The sequence below is a fragment of the Hermetia illucens genome, chromosome 4 (genome assembly GCF_905115235.1).
Source record: "Hermetia illucens chromosome 4, iHerIll2.2.curated.20191125, whole genome shotgun sequence".
Classification (NCBI taxonomy): Eukaryota; Metazoa; Arthropoda; class Insecta; order Diptera; family Stratiomyidae; genus Hermetia; species Hermetia illucens.
The window spans coordinates 9,501,555-9,523,107 of NC_051852.1; positions in this window are offsets into that span (position 1 = coordinate 9,501,555).

A 21,553-nucleotide genomic window follows, 5' to 3' on the forward strand; every position below is an offset into this window, starting at 1 on the left:
TTCGCCACTTATTCAAGTGGGAACTAACCCTATTGGGACGCAGTCCTTATCGAACGAGCCAAACCATGAACACACGAAAGCCCCAACGAGTGTGTCTAAGCCACTACTGCTCCTCCTTCAACGATATGTGGGAGGGTGCGTGAAGGATCCTGAAAAAGGTTTCCGAGCTACCATCGTTTAGAAAGTACTGGTTTCCAGAAGCAGAGCGTAATGGTGCTGAGATCCTGGAACAGCTTAGAGTCCAGAATAACCTCAACACCTTCACCTGAAAGCTACTAGGTAGCAAAGCGGAGGAAAGAGCCGATTGGTCGGGAACTTTCTTCACTATCGGCTTTCCTGAACCGGATATTATTATTCTGTTAAGGGAAAGTCGCACCATGTCCTTAAAGAACTATTGTACCCCTTTTGCTGGTGATAGTGTATCTATTAACCATAGCATCTCAAGCAAGCTTATAACCGTCAGGAACTTTAGTATGTTCCTTACTTTTGCATCTGGTGTTCTCCCAGATGCCTCTACCTACTTTGCACATGTGCCGGACACTGTCCCAGGACGTGTATATAGGTTTCATCACACTCCGCACAAAACCTGTAGGCAGTGTCCGTAGATATCCCTAGCTTCCCTAGGTAATAGTTAAGCCGACAGTGACCAGTGAGAATTCCCATTATGAATGGGAGGCTTTTTTTGGTGAGATCTAAGCAATCCTTTGTGCGCATGGGTTCGTATCTCCCAATAAGCACCCTGGAGTGCTCCATTCCTGGTAGGCCCGCCCAGTAGAGTTCCCTCAACCGTTCCTCTTCATTTCTTAGTGTCATAACCATGAAACGGTTTCCGATTCCACAGAAGGGTTTTGGCCCGTGTAAAGGAGTCCCTGCTCCCTTCTTGGCTAGTTCGTCCGCTGCCTCGTTGCCTCCCAACCTGGCATGGTCTGGAACCCAGATCGTTGACACCACCCATCCACGGCAATAGTAACAAACCGCATCCAGGTGACAATCCGGATCAAAAATTTATTCTTAATGTGATTGGCTGCTATTTAAATTAGTATAATTTTGATTTTTTTTTTTTAATTTTTGTTGGCTTGTTTAAAAACAAACATAAAGTAAAACACACTAGGCCGCAATAGCCGGCACAAAGTTTCCTTAAGACAATGGCCTCTGGTGTTTTGCTGGTTCTTGTGGTTTCTCCTGACATTGAGACTCGAGTGGTTCCGCTTGGGAGGTGAGTTCCCCTTCGGTCGTGGTGCTGTTGAATTTTCCTGTTTTCGTTCTTCTATGGGCTCCTCGGAAATTCAGCTTAAGACCCTAACGTTATATGAAAACAACCCTGCAGGCGCCTCCTGCACCCCCGCACCTCCCCTTGCCGCAGTGGCGGTACGGGTACCACGATATAACCCGGAAGTCTGGTTTCGCCAATTGGAGGCGAAGTTCGCTATTTAATCAGGCGCTCGTCGGGCTAGCTAAGGAGTCGATTGGGTTCGTCGCCGGCCTACTCGAAAAGTGCTCTTTCTCAAAGTTAAAGGCACCCTAATCAAGCAACTGTCGTTAAGTATCCTTTGTGCGTAAAGTCAGTAAAACCGAATCACTTGCTGACGGAGCTCACCTTAGGTGACCACTCACTGAGCCAACTGCTGGGTGAGATTAAACATTTTGTTGGAGACGAGGTCAGGTTGGAGCTTCTGAAGTTTATGGTTGCAACGACTTCCGGAAAGCACTCTTTGAAGGTGTTAGGAAACACCGCGACAAGATCCACGTGTTGCATGCACGCCCTTGGTTAGTGAAATGTCACGGAAAGCCATGGTCCAAATCACCCTCGTGGCAACAGTGGGAGCTTTACATTCGGGTGGCAGGTCCTGAACTCGTTCGCAGTCCGCCAACCGAAGTGGGCGATCGAATAGTCGCGTGTGGGGACCTCAGCGAGTCCTGCAATATGCTGGTGCCAACGCATTTTTGCCAACAAAGCAAAGAAGTGTACCAGTCCGTGCACATTCGCGGCATCTAAAAACCAAACTAGTTAGGAACTCCAACAGACATCAGTAGTTCCATATTAGGCGCAGATTTTCTAGGCCACTATGGATTGTTAGTGAATCTGCAGAACAGGTTTCTTACAGATGCCGTAACCTTGCTCAGGTCTTCAGGAAAACTTGCCACCTGCTCTACCATCAGTCTTTCTCTCATTTTTTAGCAAGCAGCAGACCCACGCATTTGCACCTTCCTTCAAAAATACAGCGAAATACCTACCGAAATTAGTCTCTCGCAGCCAGCCAAGAATAATGTACAGCACCACATCTATGCTACTGGCTCCCAAATCTTCTTGAAGATGCGGTGGATGTTTGGATGGTGCGTTACCACTCCATGAAGCTCAGTGTTACTAAGAAAGAATTTGACAGACCTTTAAAGCAGAATATTTGCAGACCGTCAAATAGCTGCTCGTATTCTCCACTGTACATGGTCCCAGAGCCCAACGGCGAATGGAGACTATGTGGCGATTACAAACGTCTGAATACTCAGACCATTCCCGACCGCTACCCCATACCACTCACCTACGACTTTTCGCACAACCTAACTTTAGTGTTTTCACGACCTTGGACTTAGCCAAGGTGTACCATCAAATCCTTTTAGCTCCAGAAGATACTCCGAAAACGACAATGTGCACACCCTTCGGATTCTTTGAGTTCACACGGATGCCTTTTGGTCTGTGCCATGGAGCGCAAACTTTCAGGGGTTCTTCCACTCTGTCCTGCGAAACCTTAACTTTTGCTTCGTGTACTTGGATGATGTTTTGGCCACCTCTTCTTCAGAGTTTGAGCATTTGACACATGCCAAATGCATTTTTCAGCGTCTTCTTGAGACCGATCTTGTTCTTAACTTTGAAAAGTGCAAATTCTTTCAACAGCAGGTGAAGCTTTTAGGCCACATGATTTTCCTTCAATGAATCCAACCGGATTCAGACAAGGTTCAGGTTACCATGAACTTTCCGCAACCAAAAACGGTCAAGGATCTGCGAATGTTTTTGGGCATGTTAAACGTCTATCGTCGTTTCTTGCGCAAAACCGCACAACATCAGGCGATTCTCAACGCCTATTTTTCTGGGCCCAAGACCAAAGACTTGCGCGTGATTCCGTGGTCTACAAACGCCGTCGAGGCATTTGAGCTAGCCAAACCCCAACTGGCGAATGCTGGCATTTTCTCAACCAGATGCACCCCTAGCTGTATTCGCCGTTGCCTCAAACATGGACGAAAATGCTGCTCTTCTGGTAGCCATTGAACCAAGGAATTAAATACAGTTCAACGGAAGTAGATCACATACGATCGTAAGCTATTAGGCGCTTATATAGCAATCAAACACTTCCGATATTCAATAGAAAGCAGGCGTTTACGGACCAATTACCTTTGCTTTTAAGCAGAAGCAAAGCATCCCCTCGCTAACTTCGGCACTTGAATTTCTTAAGCCCGTTTACTTCAGACATCCAGCACGTGTCCGGCAAAGACAATGTAGTGGCAGACGCTTTGTCACGCAGAGGTCAAAACCTCTGCCACCGTCGATTTTCCGGCAATCACCGAGGAGCCTCAGCGACAACCCAAAATACACATTTCAAGAGTTTTCCCTTTTCGGCTCATCCTCTGAAGACCTCTGAAAACTAACCTAGGTGATATATTCCGGCCATTTTTCGCAAGGAAGTATTCCATGCAGTACACGATCTAGCGTACCCAACCATTCGGAAAACGGTTCGGTTGGTCATCATCAACGGCGCAACAGTCGGTATCTGGTCTAGGCCTGCCTTAATAAGGAACTCCAGACATCCCGGCTTTGTGCCGAGGTCCACCAATTCAATATCCCTAAAAGCTGTCTGGCGTCCTGACCTACGCATTGCTCCATCCCAATTGCCATATAGACTTCCCGGGTTGGATCATCCTTATCTATGCGTATTAAGTGACTCACCCACTGCAACCTGTTCAGCCGGATTTTATCCACGACCAGGCAGTCGTGGTATCGCTCATAGATTTCGTCGTTATGTAGGCTACGGAATCGTCCATGTTTGCTAAGTACCCACTTCTCCGAGGAATATATAAGGACCGACAAGATCATAGTCTATATGGTGAGGCTTTCCAAGCGAAACAGTTTTTGCAAGCTGAAAAAGCCTCTTTTGGCTGCCAACAACCGTGCGAGGATTTCAACGACATAGCTGTTATCGGTTGTGATTTTCGACCTTAGATAGAAGAAATTTTCAACGGTCTCAAAGTTGTAATTTCCTATCTTCATTGTTTTCGTTTGACCGATGCGATTCGACGTTGTCACCGTGTACTTCGGGGGTTGTTCTTCCCATGATGTCAATATCGTCAGCCCAGGCCGGTATCATTGGTATCCCTATGTAAGCTATGTAAGCCGACGTATCGCCTGAATACGGGCTCAGTCCCTACTTGACTGTTGAAATCTCCAAGTATGATTTTGATATTATACTTGGGAAAGGCTTCGAGGGTCCGCTCAACTGTCTCGTAAAAGGTATCCTTCTCTGACTCTGCAGTTTCCTCTGTAGGGGCGTGAACGTTTATGAGGCTTATATTTTTCAATTTTCCCCGCAACCACAGAGTGCATAGCCTTTCGCCAATATTTTCGGCTAATCACTTACAAATATTTTTGGCCCTCAATGAATAAGGATGTTAACTCCTGGGTCAGACACCAAGCCACCAAGCACATACAGAAAGAAGAAGGCTCATTCGCTCGGTCTATCAAGCGTTTTCACTGGATCGGCATTGACATCATGGGTCGCTTGCGAGACTCACATGACCAAGTATTGCTTCACAATCATCGATAGGTTTACGCGGTAGCCTGAGGCAATACCAACGACCGACATTTCGGAGAGAACCTTGTCGGGAATGGACCCCACGCTTTGGAGTCCCGGCCGAATTCATTATTGTCAATTGAATTCAGTTCGAGTCTACCCTGTTCTCCGAGTAAGGCAAACTCCTTGGCTTCAAACGCCATCAAACTATATCATACCACCCGCAATCCAATGGAATGCTGGAACGCTGTCATAGGACAATGAAAACCGCTATAATGACTCTTCGTGGTCGCAAGTATTCCCTTTCGTTCTACTTGACCTACGTACAGCGCATCGTGAGGAGTTTGCCGCCAGCTTCGCCGAACTAGTATACATGGAAAATTTGAAACTCCCTAGGGACCCTGTATTCGATACCAGGTCGGCCCTCTCCACCATTTAGCCGTTGCGCTTGCTCCGGGACTCTATGGTCAAGTTAAAATCACCCTTGCCATCCAGTTATTTTTCGACGAAGGCTAACATCCCAAAGGATCTGGACGTTTCCACACACGTCTTGATTCAAGTGGATGCTTTCCGGAAGCCCCTGCAACCACTATCTGAGACCCAATATGAAGTGTTAAACTGAGGGGAGTATTTTTTTAGGCTTGACGTCGACGGTAGCCCCTAGAAAATCTCTGTGTTCAGGCTAAGACCTTTCTTCCCCGGCGCTGAGGTCTCGGGGAAGAGAGGTCCACGGCACCTAAGATTCGATCTGCGTCCTTAGAACTGTCAGGTCAGGAGTCGGGTTTTGTCGCTGAAGCCCAGTATCAGCTGAGGGTGGGGTAGTGTGGAGGCACTTCAATATGGAGCCACTTAGCGGATATTCACCCCAGTCCCACACTCGAGACACACCAGCCTGAGTAGATCGCCTACCTGTCGGTAGCAGGATGGCGGACATTTCTTTAAAGCGACACCTGTGTGCTGTCGGACCTACAGGAGCACTTTTAGGTATTCATCCATGGTATGCCCCACGTTCTACCTCCCACGTGGTGATCAAGTTCATTACACAGTGAGTCCAGAATTCTCAAGTTCAAACAAAACTTAGCTGATTTTGATAATGAGTATCAACTACTATATAAATGGTCATTCCGCTGTCTCGCAAATGCGTCAATGGCACCAGCCACAGTTTTCTTCAAATCACATAAATCTTAATATTGTTAGCTTGTCTTTTTCTTTTATTTACACATCTCAATCTAAATTTTTTTCTCATAAATAATTTTTCCTGTACAACACGTATTCTGTCCTTCATTTCAACACTGAAATTTGAGAAATATTTTTTCACACCGGGGTGTTATCTATCTTGGCATCTTGCCAATCAGAATAGTATCTAAATAGTAAAAGATGGCTTGGTAATGTATTATTCATAATGTCCATTCGGCCTAGCGACATCCAGTCTCTGAGCGCAGAATATCAAATGAATTGATAGCTCCGACATGGGCTTCCATGTTTGATAAATGCGCGTCTGTTACATGTGTAGGTCAATTAGAAACTCACCTTCACATAAGATACAAGGCCTGAGAGGTTTGGATAATACGCAAAGGATGAAAGTTGTATTTTCAGAAAAAGATAAGGAAACGTGTACAAGATACTGGTAAAATTGATAGTGCTATTGCCCAGCTTGCTACCTATTAGTCTGAATTGGTTGAGGTTTTAGATACTTCAGTGTTCGTATCCATCCAACGCAGATGCAATTTATCCATTATCTCCCTTCTGGTTAGACGCCTTCGGGGCTTCCTTCGTACACACTTTGCGGTTAATTTGACGGAAAGATCTCCAACTATGCCCCAAGCATTTAGTGTAAAGATCGGAGAGGAAAATCTTGTCGCCATAAATTGCACATTGTAATTGTGTAGTTTCGCGCCTACTCGAAATGCAATGCATTTTCGAGGTGAATGAACGCATAACGTTTAACGCATTAGTAGCGGGAGAATGTTGTACAACGTGCTGCAACCACCATTACCACCGTTGGTTATCGCAATCACACATGTGGCATGTTAAACAATTCACGCATGCTCATCATAGGAGCCGCTGCACACTATGCACTATCCAACTAGCTACCACCCTCCACGCTACTCGGTGTTTTCCTCCTTCAGCCTGGCCTTATTCGAACTGCATTCGCCCTAGAAGTGCATGTGCATTCCGCAGATGCCAATCGTGTACTTTATGCAATTGCAACGCACATGCGTTCACCATGCCAAATCAGTGCAACGGGAAAATCTTGTACAGTATGTGGACGTGCATTCGTATCAAGATACAAAGATACAAAGATACAAATGTCTTGCAAGCTTTTAAGTGCACCTCTGTCAGTCGGCATGGCGCTAGCTTTAACGTTCTCCAACGATCGACGTGGTGGATTTTTGAGGCGTGATCGCGGCGACCACAATGTCGGCATTGATTGGCAGATGGTTGACGTTGGTCGTGAGCATGCATGCGTTGCAGGCGACCTGTATAATCGTAATTTGTTGGAGCATTGGTTTTTTGGGCTCTCATTATGCAGCCAATTATGACATGGTGCGTCCTTTCACCAGGCGAGAATCGGTAATTTGGCGAAGGGCGCAGTGAAATTATATCGAATTTCACTCATAACTTTGAGGTAAGACTGGATTCTTTTGTGTGGTCTTGCTTTTTACGATGACGATTATTTCTTATGACTGGGCGAAAATGCTCCACTTATGGACCAGATCAGGCGATAAAGGAATTGTGGTTTTCCAACTTTTACTTTGACACTATCTGCCAAGCATAAAGATGAGGTCCTTCCGGTATTGGCAACCATCTTCCTCATCCAGTCGACAATCTGATCGTCTGTTTGTTCAGATGCAATATCCTTTACATGTATCTATCGCAGAAAGTACTCTCTAAAAATGGAAAGCATTTCCAAAGATTTCTACATTTGCCTTCAAAATATTATAATAGCGCCCAATGTGGGATCAGTACCAAAGAAACTTGAATGACAAAAGATTATATCTTATTAACTGTCCTACCTTTACTGTATGTCCCGATCTACTAAGTCGTCGCTATCTACGTATTCGTTCGACGAGACTTTGACTTTTCAAACGGCGCTTCCTACCCCGCCTAACAGTGTAACCTCGACATCTTCTCAGGAGTCTGTGACAGACCTCTCAATCTGAGTTGATTTCATCTGCAATGCTCTATATCCCTGATTCAGCGGCCCTTATGCGACGAATTACGGTCCACCGAGCCTCCGATCCTGTCTCACTTCATCGCGCCTTCAACAGGACAATATCCGTAGCTTCCTAAGCAGGTCACGAATCGGAACACAGCTGCTCCACTTTTTAACATCGTTCCTGTCGCCAACGAAGCTCCACTTCCCGCCGCTGGTATATACCTTGGCAAACTGACAAAAGGCAACAACGTGATTGCGTCTTTGAAGGTCACTTATCCTCAGGAATTTGACATCCTCGGCAACTCTTCTTTCTGGTCTGAAGGTGTATCAAGCCATACAAGCGCCCAATTCCCGCGTAAATTTCAGGACAATCCACCTGCCTCCCCAACAATGTAACTGGATCCATGTTTGCTGTCAGTCTTTTTTATCAGAATGTTAGAGGTTTAAGAACCAAGCTGGGTGTCTTCAATTAATCCATGCTGGCTCAGCAACACATGCCATCTGTATCTCCGAAAACCGGCTGGACGATGCCATATTAAACTCCGAGCTCCCCGGAGGGTACTCCACTTTCCGCTGTGACAGGGACCGGGATGTATCTCCTAAGTCCACCGGCGGTGGGATGCTAATTGCAATAAAAGATACACTCCCCGAACTCGTGTTCTCCTCCTCTGGCTTTCCTTTTGACTGTGTTGCTCTTCGTGTTTCCCCGCCCAACTTCTTCCCGCTCATTGTACCTTGTGTATACGTCTCCTGTACTTGCCCTTCTCACCTGTATGAAGAATTGTTTGACAGTTTCTCTGAACCCCTTATTGTCAGATTCCTTTCCCTTCCTTTCTTCCTTTGCGGAGGTTTTAACCCCTTCCCAATCATCCAACTTTCCAATTCCTTCGAACAACCTCTTCCATTCTTCCCTTCAACTTTTATGCTTTATGAACACTTGCTCTGCCCTAAATTTCAATACCACCAAAATTGCTTAGGTCGCACTCTCGATCTCTTCCTTTCCAACCTCCCCGAGCGCCACCTCTCTTTATTTCCTTACACATCTTCGTATGCCAAAACTGACGCGACGAATTTGAAGCGGATCTCCCTCGTTCAAACTCCAAAACCGAGCGTAAATCTACTAAATTCAACTTTCGCAAAACCAACTTTGGCGGTCTAAACTCAGCTTTACCAGCTTTAGGCAACACAACGTGTGATCAAGCTCTAAGCACCCTTAATAATCTCCTGTCTGATCTCCTTTCCTGATTTGTCCCTCCTTCCCCTGCTTGTTTATGTTCGTACCCAGATTGGTTCATAACAGAGGTTCTTAACAATTCGCCTAATATATGCACTGCGGAAGAAGCTTCGGGCTTCTAAGCATGATGCGACCTTACTCACTTTAAGGCTATAGGCTCACCTATGAAGTCAATGATTAAAAAGGCGCATAAAAGGTACTTATTGAGCGTCGACGCCGCCCTTTCCCGCGGTAACTTGAAACCCTGGCCTCACAATCGCTATTCTCGTAGTCCCCCCCAATCTCTCCCTTCTTTTATCAGTTTTGCTGACTCCACTGCCAACTCCTCACAACGATCCTGCGATATTCTCTGCAGCTACCATGTTTTCCATGTTTTCTCCCTCGAGCACTCCACCCTCTACGCCTCTTCTAATTGCAGACTGCTCCGAATCTCGGGGGAATCCTCTCCACACGCTTTCCTTGGTTGAGTTCTTCATTGATAATCTTTACCCCAATGTCGAACCTGGCCCCAATGGGCTTCCTAACTTCTTCCTTCTTAACTGTAGAAAACACATTTTCCTTCCCCCTGTGTTTAATCTACAACAAAAGTCTAGAAGAATGCTACTTTGCCTATCTCTGGAAAGGGGTCCTAATCATCCCTATTCTCAACAGCTCAAGAGGGTAGGCTACGTAGATATTTTGGAACCACGGTTGAGATATCCAGGTCTTGAAATAACCTCAGATATTATAGAAAACACCAGGGGAGCAGAAAAAGGATGTTGACTAGGATTAGAATGAGTGAAACATAGAGTGTGATGTCGCAATGTTTAGTGTCGGCTTATTCACCAAACAACAAAGTATGTTATCTAAGTTGGATTGCGGGTCCAATTGGGGATGAAAGTGGTCCAAAAAATTTAAGATGTTCAAGCAAATTAAACACAGGCAGGTGAATAAAGAGGGGAGTTTCTTGAAAACAGCCGTTGAACCCGTGGAATTCCGGTGAAAAGAAAAAAAATGGTTTTCAAAACTATCTGAACGCTACTTTAATTGACTAGAGAGGTAGGTGATGATCGGTGCAAATGGCGTGTACCTCCTGCTGAGTGGTGATTCAGATTCTACTGCAGATCATTTAGAAGACCAACGGCCAGAGTCCCTGCCAAGACCTTCACAATTTGACCTCTCATTGGTATGTTTAGGGAGCCCCCTCAGATCCGGTGGAAAATGATGCCACCCTTTGGATGTAAACTCATAGACCACATATTATCACCAAATTTCATGACAATAGCTTCAACCCTTTCCAAGTAGATAGGGTATCACAGACAAACAGATAGACGGACTCACCGATTTCAAAGTCGGTTATCGAATACCTGGGGGTGATGATTGACGTGAAGAACAATTTCAAGGAACACTTAGACTATGCCTGTTAGAAAGCAGCAAATACCAGCGTATCATTAGCATGGATGGATCCTAACATTGGAGAGACAAATATAGCCGCAGATTATCGCCAAAGCGATTCGCTCTATCCTGTTATACGTGGTACCGCTCTGGGAGAAAGCACTAGCATGTGAGACCAATTGGAGGAGGGTATACATGACTTACCCTTTAGTGGCGTTAAGGGTATGCAGCGCCTTCAGGACAATCTCAAGCGAGTCAGCGTTTGACATTACGGGAAAGATCCCGATGAACATTCTGGAAACTGACACACGGTGTCTATACGAGAAAAGAGGAATAAACCTACCTGCAAAGAATGCAGAATAGCGAAAGCGGAGTTGGTAAAAACGTGGCAGCAACGATGCTATGACTCGCAAAGGGGTCACTGAAACCGCAGTCTGATTCCCCGTATTTGAGAGTGGAATCAATGACGACAGGTCGAAATTAACTAATACCTGACTCAACTCCTATCAGGGCATGATGGTTATAGGAAGTATCTACACCGATTTAGGTTGGATCATTCTCCCTTCTGCCCTGAATAAGGTTGAATACTGGAGGACCAGGAGCACGTCGAGTTCTACTACCCTCGATTTTTTTCAGAGATAAAGGGCCTAGAAGACTGTCTTAAAATCAGCATAAGCCCTCAAAACATCATCGGGAAATGCTGAAATCAAAGGCGAAATAGTGCGCGGTGAATTCGGCAATCAAAAGGATACAGTCCGAACTTGGAGAAGCGTAGCGCGCGAGATAGGCGCGAATAGCAGATGGCTTAAAATACACTCCTCCCCGCGAAGTAATGCTTTGTGGCGGTCCCCCGAAGAAGGAAAACGGAGAAAATGGTAGTGGTTTTAGTGAGTGAGAATACTACACACTGATGTAACCTGCCCCGGTGACGGTTTAGTAGTTTTGAAGAAAAATGCGTGTGACAGACAGACCTATGACGAGCTGCCAGGCGGCGGATAGGAGCATACCTATTGAATGGCTTCTGAATGCTATGCGAATCGAGAAGTAGTAAACCTATGGTGGAAGGGTTCGGAACCCCAATACCAGCCAGCGAGCAAGCGTGCCCCCGGCCATCGATTTAACTCGACTGCAATGCCTCGATGGTGGACAACTTGGCCGCCGTGGCACCTAATGCTAAAAGTGTTTTATACAAAGAATGATGGGCTGAAAGGAGATAGCTGGCCAAAAAAGGCGAATTTGTAATCGCATCTGCTCAAGAACAATAACAGGAAATAGATCCATTCAGGAGAAGCTCATTAATTTTACGAGCTCCTACAATACCAAAGACCGCAAAAGAATAAACTCAAATCCGGAGGACCCAGAGAGGGAGGATAGGAGATGTGAGCTAAAAAAATTCAGCCTGAGCAAAACTGACCAAGTTGTAAACTCACTTGGGAACAATGTACATGGATCCCAGAATCGACTGGTGGAACAGCGACATAGGTATGCGGTCGTCAAGCCATACAATATAGCATACCTTTTTATAGGCAAAAATAAGCGATGTATTCGTATACAGCTGCTACGTCCCATGGAGCTTCACACTAGCGGAGTTTGAAGACGATCTTGTTCACCACGTGATCCAAAGGTGATAGCTTCTGACTAACTAACTAAGAGACTAACCCAAGTAGGTGGTGCTTATTAGAAGCATTCGGCTAGTTGGATATAGTCCTGGCCAGCGAAGGTGGTGTAAACACCTATCGGACAGGGATCCGGTTCAATTGTAGATCTGTCCTGGCAAGTTAGCGAGAACTTCACGTAAAGCGACCGATAGCCTGGTGGTCGCATTCATTCGATCGACTTACCACCGAGCCAGACAATTGATAGGTAGGAACGGTCAAGGGCAAAAGGACCATATCTGGAGGAAGCCCCCTAAAAATTTAAGCTTGCCATCCAGTGGAGCAAGAGGGAATGATTTAAGGAACTATGCTTGCAAGCGGACATAAACCCGTGGTATAGCATCAATCAAATCTTGACAGGACGATTCACAAGCCGTCAATCTCTGCAGGTCAAGTGTCCTATCCTCTTGTTAGAAATAATCCGGGGGCTATTTCGTTCGCAATATGGTGGCTACTGTCATCTTAGAGCGAACCCAGAATGTGACGCTGATTCCACCAGTCACCAGGGGAACAGAACCTGGTGCTGCTGCCTAAGGCTGGTGAACCTCCAGGGCAACCATCCTCCTACAGACCTATATGCCTTCTAGACACTATGAGGAAAATGCTGGAGTCGATAATTTATAATAGATTACTCTCGGTCGTCGAAAGCCAAAGAGGCCTTTCAGATCGGCAGTATGGATTTTGTTAAGCCAGATCAACCATTGATGCCATCAAAATGGTTACTGGCTTGGCCGAAAATACAATTCATGGAAAGCTTTGTACCAGTAAATATTGCGTAGTAGTGATCCTGGACGTGAGGAATGCTTTCAACTCGGCTATATGAAACTCACTTGCGATAATTGGTGTTCCCACCTACCTCGTTGCCATTGTCTATAGCTGTTTGCGAGAGCGGACGCTGTGGTATAATACCGATGCTTGACCCAAGGAGTACGTTGTCTCCGCGGGTGACCCACAGGGTCCTATGCTGTGGCACATCATTTTCAACGATGTACCTAACCTTCCGGTTCCGAAGAAGACCACAGTAATGGGTTACACCGACGACATAGCACTGGCTGTGGTCGAAAAGCAGCTCGAAGATGCTGAGTTATACTCAAGCGAAGCAATCAGTGCTTTTTTTTTTTTTTGTTGAGGAGGTGGAAATCTTCAAAAAGACACTGGTCTGGACACACCAGCGTGTGGGATTTTTACCCACTAAAACCACCCCCGACTCCCTCCCTGCCCCGCGGAACCACCATAAGGTATTACATCACGGGGCGGAGTCAGCTCACTCTAGCTTTGTCACCTTTCTTCTATACGCGGCGCACGTGACCGCGCTTTTCTCCTTTCCTCTGCCTTTCGCAATTTATCTTGAATAGATGCGATCATGGAGTTGACCGCATCCCAATTCTCTTGATGTGCTAGCATTTTCGGTACCAGATTTTCTGGTACCTGCACCTCTCCTAGAGTCTCCTCTAGATTCCTCCTTTCTTCCACAAATCTCGGACAGTGTAAGAATACATGCTCTGGGTCCTCTGAGACTCCATTGCAATTTGGACAATCGGGTGAGGTCTCCAATTTAAACCTGTGAAGGTATTGGAGATATCCTCCATGTCCCGTGAGAAACTGGGTGAGATTATAATTAATCTCACCGTGTCGTCTCTCCAACCACTCCTTGATGGCAGGAATGAGCCTGTGCGTCCACCGGCCCTTTCCCGAGCGTTCCCCCCGCTCCTGCCATCTATTTATGGATCTCTCCCTCTCAGCGTTCTTCGTCCGCGATGAGGAAGAGGTTGGCTTTGCATTGTATATATTCGCCATCTCATCTGCAAAGATGTCAATCGGCATCATTCCAGAGATGACGAATGCTGCATCATCTGAGACAGTCCTGAAGGCAGAGCATACCCTCAGGGCTGTCCTCCTGTAGACTGAACTCAGTTTGGTAGCATTCCCTGACATCAACAACGCCTCCCTCCAAACTGGGGTCGCATAGAGCATGATCGAGGTCACCACCCTGGCTATAAGCAACCTAGAGGTATGCCGTGGCCCTCCCACGTTCGGCATCATCCTCGCCAGGGCCATACTAGCAGTGGATGATTTATCACAAACATACTGTAAGTGTTGCTTATAGCTGAGCTTCCTGTCTATCACCACCCCCAAGTATGTGATGGTCGGCTTGGAAGTGATGATATGATTCCCGATTCTAACACAGGCGTAATTTCTCTTCTGGCGCTTCGTGATGAGGACCGTTTCTGTTTTTTCCTCCGCAAGCGTCAAACCAGAGCTCTCCAACCAGCATTTGACTGCACTGATTGCCTCGCTTGAGTATAACTCAGCCTCTTCAAGATGCTTTGCGACAACAACCAGTGCCATGTCGTCAGCGTAACCCACCACTGTGGCTTCCTCCGGAAGGGGAAGATTAAGTACATCGTTGTACATGATGTTCCACAGTAGTCGGCCAAATACGGAGCCCTGTGGGACACCGGCGGAAACAACGTACTCCTGCGGTCCGTCATCAGTGTCATACCATAGCCTCCTTTCAGTTAAGTAACTATCGACGATAGCAGCGAGATAGGCGGGAATACCAATCTTCGCTAGGGATTTGCGTATTAGATTCCAATTGGCCGAATTGAATGCATTTTTCACATCCAGGGTTACTACCACGCAATATTTGCTGGTACTACCCTTTCCGTGAATTGCATCTTCGGCCAAGCCAGCAACCAATTTGATGGCATCAATGGTTGATCTGGCTTTTCGGAACCCATACTGCCGATCTGAAAGGCCGCCTTGGCCCTCAACAACCGGGAGTAATCTATTATAGATTACCCGCTCTAACATTTTCCCCACCGTGTCCAAAAGACATATGGGTCGGTATGACGATGGTTCACCAGGAGATTTACCAGGCTTAGGCAGAAGTACCAACTTCTGTCGCTTCCAAGCCGCCGGAAATATTCCTTCGGACATGCACGCTTCAAACAGCTCAGCGAACATGTCCGGCCTGGATTTCACGGCAAGCTTAAGGGCCTTATTCGGCACTCCGTCCAGGCCCGGCGCTTTATTGTCTCCTATTCTGCTGCAGATCTCCAGCAGCTCGTCTCTGGTGACTGGAGGAATTGCCGTCACATTCAGAGGTGGTTGGAATATGTCGGTGCTCTCCTCTTGCTGGGGGAATAACCCCTGGATGATTTTCAGCAAGAGGGTGGGACACGTGATCTGCGGAGAGGAGCGGCCTCTGAATCGTCCCATCACTATTCTATAAGCACTCCCCCACGAGTTGATGTCCGCTTCTGAGCAGAGCTCCTTAAAGCATTTTGTCTTGCTTCGCTGGATGGCGAACTTGAGGGTTTTGCGGGCTGCCTTATAGGCGCACTCTTTCTGCCCCTGATCGACTCTACCTACCGCCCTCTGAGCCGCTCTTCTGGCTCAGTGGCAGGCTGATCGAAGACCGGTCAGTTCATCATTCCACCAGTAGTTTGGTCTTCTACTGAGGAATGAGCACCTCCTAGGCATAGACGCGTCACATGCTTTGGCGATGCATTGAGCCAGATGGACGGCTCTTTCCGTAGAGGCGCCCGCTATATCAGGTTGATCTAACCACACCTCTAAGAAGCTCTGCTCATCCAAAGATTTTGCAGACCAGCCTGAAACATTTTTCGGTTTCGGGCATGATAGCTCTTTGCCCTGTGGCTAGCGTTCGCTGACGCACCAGGACATACCACGCGCCAGCACAGGGCTGATAAAGGTCAGGTCTACAACCGACCCTGACCCCCCTTTCTGAAAGGTGTTTACGGCACCTTCGTTAGCCAAAACCATGTCCAGCTGCGCAAAAGCCTCTAATAGACTGCGCCCCTTAGCATTTGATTCTCTGCTACCCCACTCTAGGGCCCAAGCATTGAAATCACCAGCAATCACCTTTGGACTTCGTCCCCTTGCGTCGAGAACAAGATTATCAAGCATTTGCTCGAATTCAGGCAGTGTCAAACTTGGCGGGGCGTAGCAGCTGTATACATATGCACCACTTATTTTCGCCCACACAAAGCCACTGGCTGCCTGACTTGCAGTACATTGTATGGCTTGTCGACCACAAGCCCATATCGCCGCTCCACCAGTCGAATATGTGACCCATACGCCACCGTGGCGGTTTCTGTATGGTTCACTTATGATGGCAGCCTCCATCTTAGATTCGAACGTGGTCTGCTCAAGTAAATCCTGAGCGACCTTGCAATGATTGAGGTTTATTTGAATAAACCTCATTTTCTCATTGCAGTGAGCGCCTTCCTAAATTCCGGACATTTGGCACTGTTATCCTGTCCCTCTTTGGCTACGCACAATAGGCATTTGGGGTCCCTATAGCACTCTCTGGCAATATGGCCTTTCTCCCCACACCTTCTGCATCGATCGGACCGATCAATGTTGCTGGTGCATGCCTTCGCGAAGTGCCCAAACATGAGGCATTTAAAGCACCTCTTTAGTAAAGTTTGCTCCCTTAAACGGCAAACAACCCATCCAATCCGAACCCTTCCGGCAGCTAACAACATCTGCGCTGCCTCCGCTGGCACTCGTATGGTGGCCGTTTGAGTGCCGCCATAGGCTTTCCGTAGACCGACAACAGACTCCTCTGTAAGTTCTTTCAACTTGAATTGCTCCTTGAGAGCAGTACAAATTTCTCCTTTCGATGTAACTTCATCGAGATCCTTACATTGTATATAGATCTCATGTTTTTGGGCACGCACTGAGGCATTCTCCCCAAGTGAGTTTTTCACTTGAGTGCGAAAGTCATCAGTTTTGCCACCGCTGGATCTTTTCAGCTCGAACATGAGATCCCCTTTCTGGGTTCTTCGGATTCTGTTCACATTTCCGCTCAGATCTTTTAGATCGGGATCAGCCTTGACCTTTTTGAGTATCTCCGCGTAGGACAGATTGCCCTTACTGGAGATAACAATCGCATCTGGACGAGTTCGCACTTTTGCTTTTCGTTTCGCTTTTTTGTTGGTTACTTTAGTCCATCCATCGTTTTCGTTCGTCTTGGGCTTCGCGACGCTGGTCGAGTTTCCTAGATTCGCTGTATGCTTTCCTCCTTCTGAACTGTTGGTGTTGGTTTTCAGGATGTCCTGTCCGGCTTTTTTTCACTTAGGCGCCTGCTGATTATTTAAAGGATCCCCCTCTTTTTCACGTACTCGCTTATTTCGCTGGGATTCGATGGTAGTACGGTTAGGCGTCACTTGGGTCTCTTGTGATACTGTTGGCACAGCGGGGTTCGGCGTGTTGTTATTATTCTTCTCCTCCATCTGTGATCTATTATAGAGGACTCTAATGGCCCTCACCATATTCTTTATGGCTTGGTGCACGTTGTGCTTGTCCTTGATAAACTCGGACAGCTCAACTATCTTTGCCCCAAGCTGGGTGAAGGGTAATTCCTCCGGATCGGGACTCCGCTCCTTATAAGCCCCGACAGGGTTACTCCTTTTATACGCTGTTTCACTTTTGCCAGTTATTGATCTTGCCTGTACTTTTTCCTTCATCGCCTTTAGCATTGGTGGAGATCTCAAAGTTGATGAGCTTCTTTTGAATGGATCCTTATCTTGTTCCTGGAGCACCTCTTGCTGTCGCGCATCTTGAACATATGCTGTGGGTGTTGTTACAGTTTTTGTCGTCCAACGATCCATCTTCAGTTCATCCTTGGTTGTTCTTGCTACTGGTGTTCTCGGTAAGGTCGTACTTCGCTTAAACACTTCCTTCTCCAGATCCAAATCACTTGTAACATTATATGCCAAGGTGGCCAAGTTGTCCACCACCGAGACACTGCGGTCGAGGGATATCAACGACCGGGAGCCCGCTTGCTCACTCCCAAAAGCCGCCGGTACAGGGGTTCCGAGCCCCTGCACCGTAAGTTTACTCCTTCTCTCGTCTTCCATGGTGGTTTTATGTTCTGGGTATCCTTCCCATAGCCATTTTGGTCCACGCACCAGAGATGACAAACACTAGCCCATACACAGTCAGAAAAAAAAAGTGCATGAACACATATTTACACATCAATAGGTATGCCCCTATCCGCCACCTGGGGTCGCGCCTGATGGGAGATCTGGCAACTTCTCACAGGAAGCAATCAGTGCTTGATTAGCAGCATATAGAGCATACTTGCGAAAAAACATCCACCACGAACATAGCTCTGGCAAGGGCAATGCAGAATGCAGGAGGGCCGCGTCAAACTTGCTCAAAGCCAGGGTGGTGAGTTCTATCTTGCTGTATGCAGTCCCAGTTTGAGGAAAAACGCTGCATATTTTGCATAAACTGAGTGCGGTCTACAGAAGAACAGCCTTAAGAGCGTGCTTTGCCTTCAGGACCGTCTCAGATGATGCAGAGTTCGTCATCTCGGGCATGATCCCAATTAGCATTCTGGCAACATATTTATATTGATATTATTATCAGCTCCATCTCTCCTTTATCGTATGTGAAAAAAGCCGAAAGGAGGAGATCTAATGTTGGGAACAGACAGAAAAGGATCGTCAGACTTACAAGTTGATACCTTCCATGGGGGTACGGCAAGAGAGAAAGCATGGGGGATCAATTATAATCCCATCTAGTTTCTCACCAGGCATGGAGGATACCTGGATACCTGGACAGGTTTACATTGGACACCTCACCTGATTATCCAAACTGCGACGGGGTCTCAAAGAACTCAGAGCACGTATTCTTCTAATGTCCCAGGTTCGTAGGGGAAAGGAGGAACCTAGAGGAAGTGCGGTGCGAAGTGCGAAGACCAGAAAATTTGGTCCGGAAAATAGTAGTTTGGATAGGGGGCCCACAATCTGGCGTGGCCAGGCTTAACTCTTTTGAAGATTTCCACATCCTTAAAAAAAGACAGACGGACACATAGACATTAAATCCATGCTAACAGGATTTTGTTTCAGACCTTCATTTGGCAATCCATGCTCTAACAACTTTCTAATAATATTTAGAAGATTTTGGGAAAAAAAATGCAATAGCGGCTTCCATAAATTACAATACAACCATTTGTTCCCTTCCGGGAGATCTAGATGAATCATCTCCCGAACAGTCAAATATAAAAGAAAATTAATCGAAATATTCAAAAAAATTATTGGAGTGTTAAAAGAAAAGACGCATATAGCATACTTCTGTATGTCTGTGACATATTGTTTACTTAAAAGTACATAGTTTTTCGCATATATTTTGAGGCTGACCGATTAGTCATGACAGCCGACCACCCTCCCATCTTAAAGATAGAATGTATGTAACACAGAATCTCAAATGATGTTGTAATCAAATGTGAGTCTTAATTCGTCTTAATGCCAGAATGAATGCTCATAACAATTATATGGGGTGACGATGATGGTAGACAAACTGGCAATATTTCATGGGGGAAAAAAGAAAGGAAAAGTGTAAATTATGTTCATTTTGTTCATACTCACTGAACTCATATAATCTAACTGGAATTATAGGTCTGAGTCACAACAAACCATATTCATGTCTTTTTATCTTTAATTGTTATTCATTTTTCAGATTGAATGATGGAGCGGTTGATTTATATAAAACTTGGACATTTGGCTTGTGTAATTTCAGCTGCAAATATCAGTTTTTGGTAATCAAAGTTCAAATAAGATTTTTTGAAATTGTAGGAAAGATACTTATAACGAATTCTTTTCAAGATTTTTTTCGAGCTAAAAAAAATCATTTTAAAACCAGAGAGGGCTTAACAGTTGTCATTCGTTAATCCTTTTTGATGAATCTTTATGAAGACCTACAAAAAAGATAAGAAATCGGAATGGACGGTCATCTGTTTCTAGCAATCTAAAACGTTCGATCAGCCAATCAGCTTGACTTGAAACCAAATATTCGTTGAGGGTTATCTAAACATGTTAAATTTTCCACCAGCAATCTGATCCAGTCTCTCTATTTTTGACCTTACCCTTTTAAATATTTAACGCCATAAGAGATTGAAAGTTATCCGCCTATCACTTTTGTCTTCATTAAGAGACGAATCAAAAACAACAAACGAACAATAGTTAATTATAATACAAAAGTATCTAAGATGTCTCCTCACAAATCAATCAACCAACCACCAAAAATGTTCAATCACTACCCGTGTTTGTTAATATTTAATACCTTTAAATCGGATTTATATTTATATTTTTATGTTTACATATATTATATTCGACCCACACTAAGAAACGCTTTTTCTTATAATTTATCTTATTTTAATTTGGATGCTTTCAACAGATAAAGCGTAAAATGTTTATATCATTTACATATCATTAAAAATCGATCTTGTCCGCAGATAATAGAAACTTTAGTATCAATTCGACAACATTAAGTTTCCCTCATAAAAAATGGAATAAAGTTTCAATGTATCTTTTTCTAATCTCGATAAAAAGATAATTCAATATTCATTTTCTTGAAGGTTTTTCAATTTTCTCAAATAATGTCTAACTCTTTCTAAGTTTATTCAAGTATATTATGTTAAAAAGGCAAAGATACGAGTATATCTTCCGTATCATCTTTGACAAAAAAAAATGTATCTTAACCAACCTTGTTGCCCTTCATCAATCAAATATCCTAATCAATTATAGGATTAACGAATTCAATACCCTCATCCACTAACCAAATTGAGGTATTTTGTTTGCCATTTTAATAAAATATCTGTCGTTGAAATTTACGCAGTTTTTTTTTTATCAAAACTTCTTTTGTTTCGTGTTATTTTAATAATAGACAACCTTGGATGAATGCAAAGTTATCTTGAAAATTATAAATCTTTCGAAATAAATATCATGTGTCGATAATGATATATGCAGATGTTTTCTAGTAGGCTTGTGCATTTATACTTTTTGGCGAGATTTTGCAACTGGATGGGAAGCTGGAAAAATTAAAAGGTTTTGTTCGTGTTCTAAAGATACTTAGCTGACGGATGCAAACCATAAAATAAACACTAAATATCTCGAAAATATTCTGAGTTTATGATTTATCCTTTTAAAACAGAAATAAAATAGTACTTTTACGTTAACTTAAATCATCTTTACCATCCTCCCTCTTTCAGTATTTTTCTATTTTGAAAGTAACGATTTGTAGCTATATAAAAAAAAAACCTTTTCATCTAAGTTAATTTTGACGATTGTTTTTACCATGAACCATGAATTTTCATCTGTCAGTCAAATAAACGATAAAGGTGAATAATAAACAAATAATATATAAAATAAAACCTGAAATTATACAAATAAATACCAACGATAAATAATAAATTGATAATATTTCAAATTAAATCTGAAATTACCCAATTAAATAGTAAAAGTGACTTACAAAATATTTTTAAATAAAATAAGACAAATTCATATAAATATATTTTTTTTAATAAATAAATATA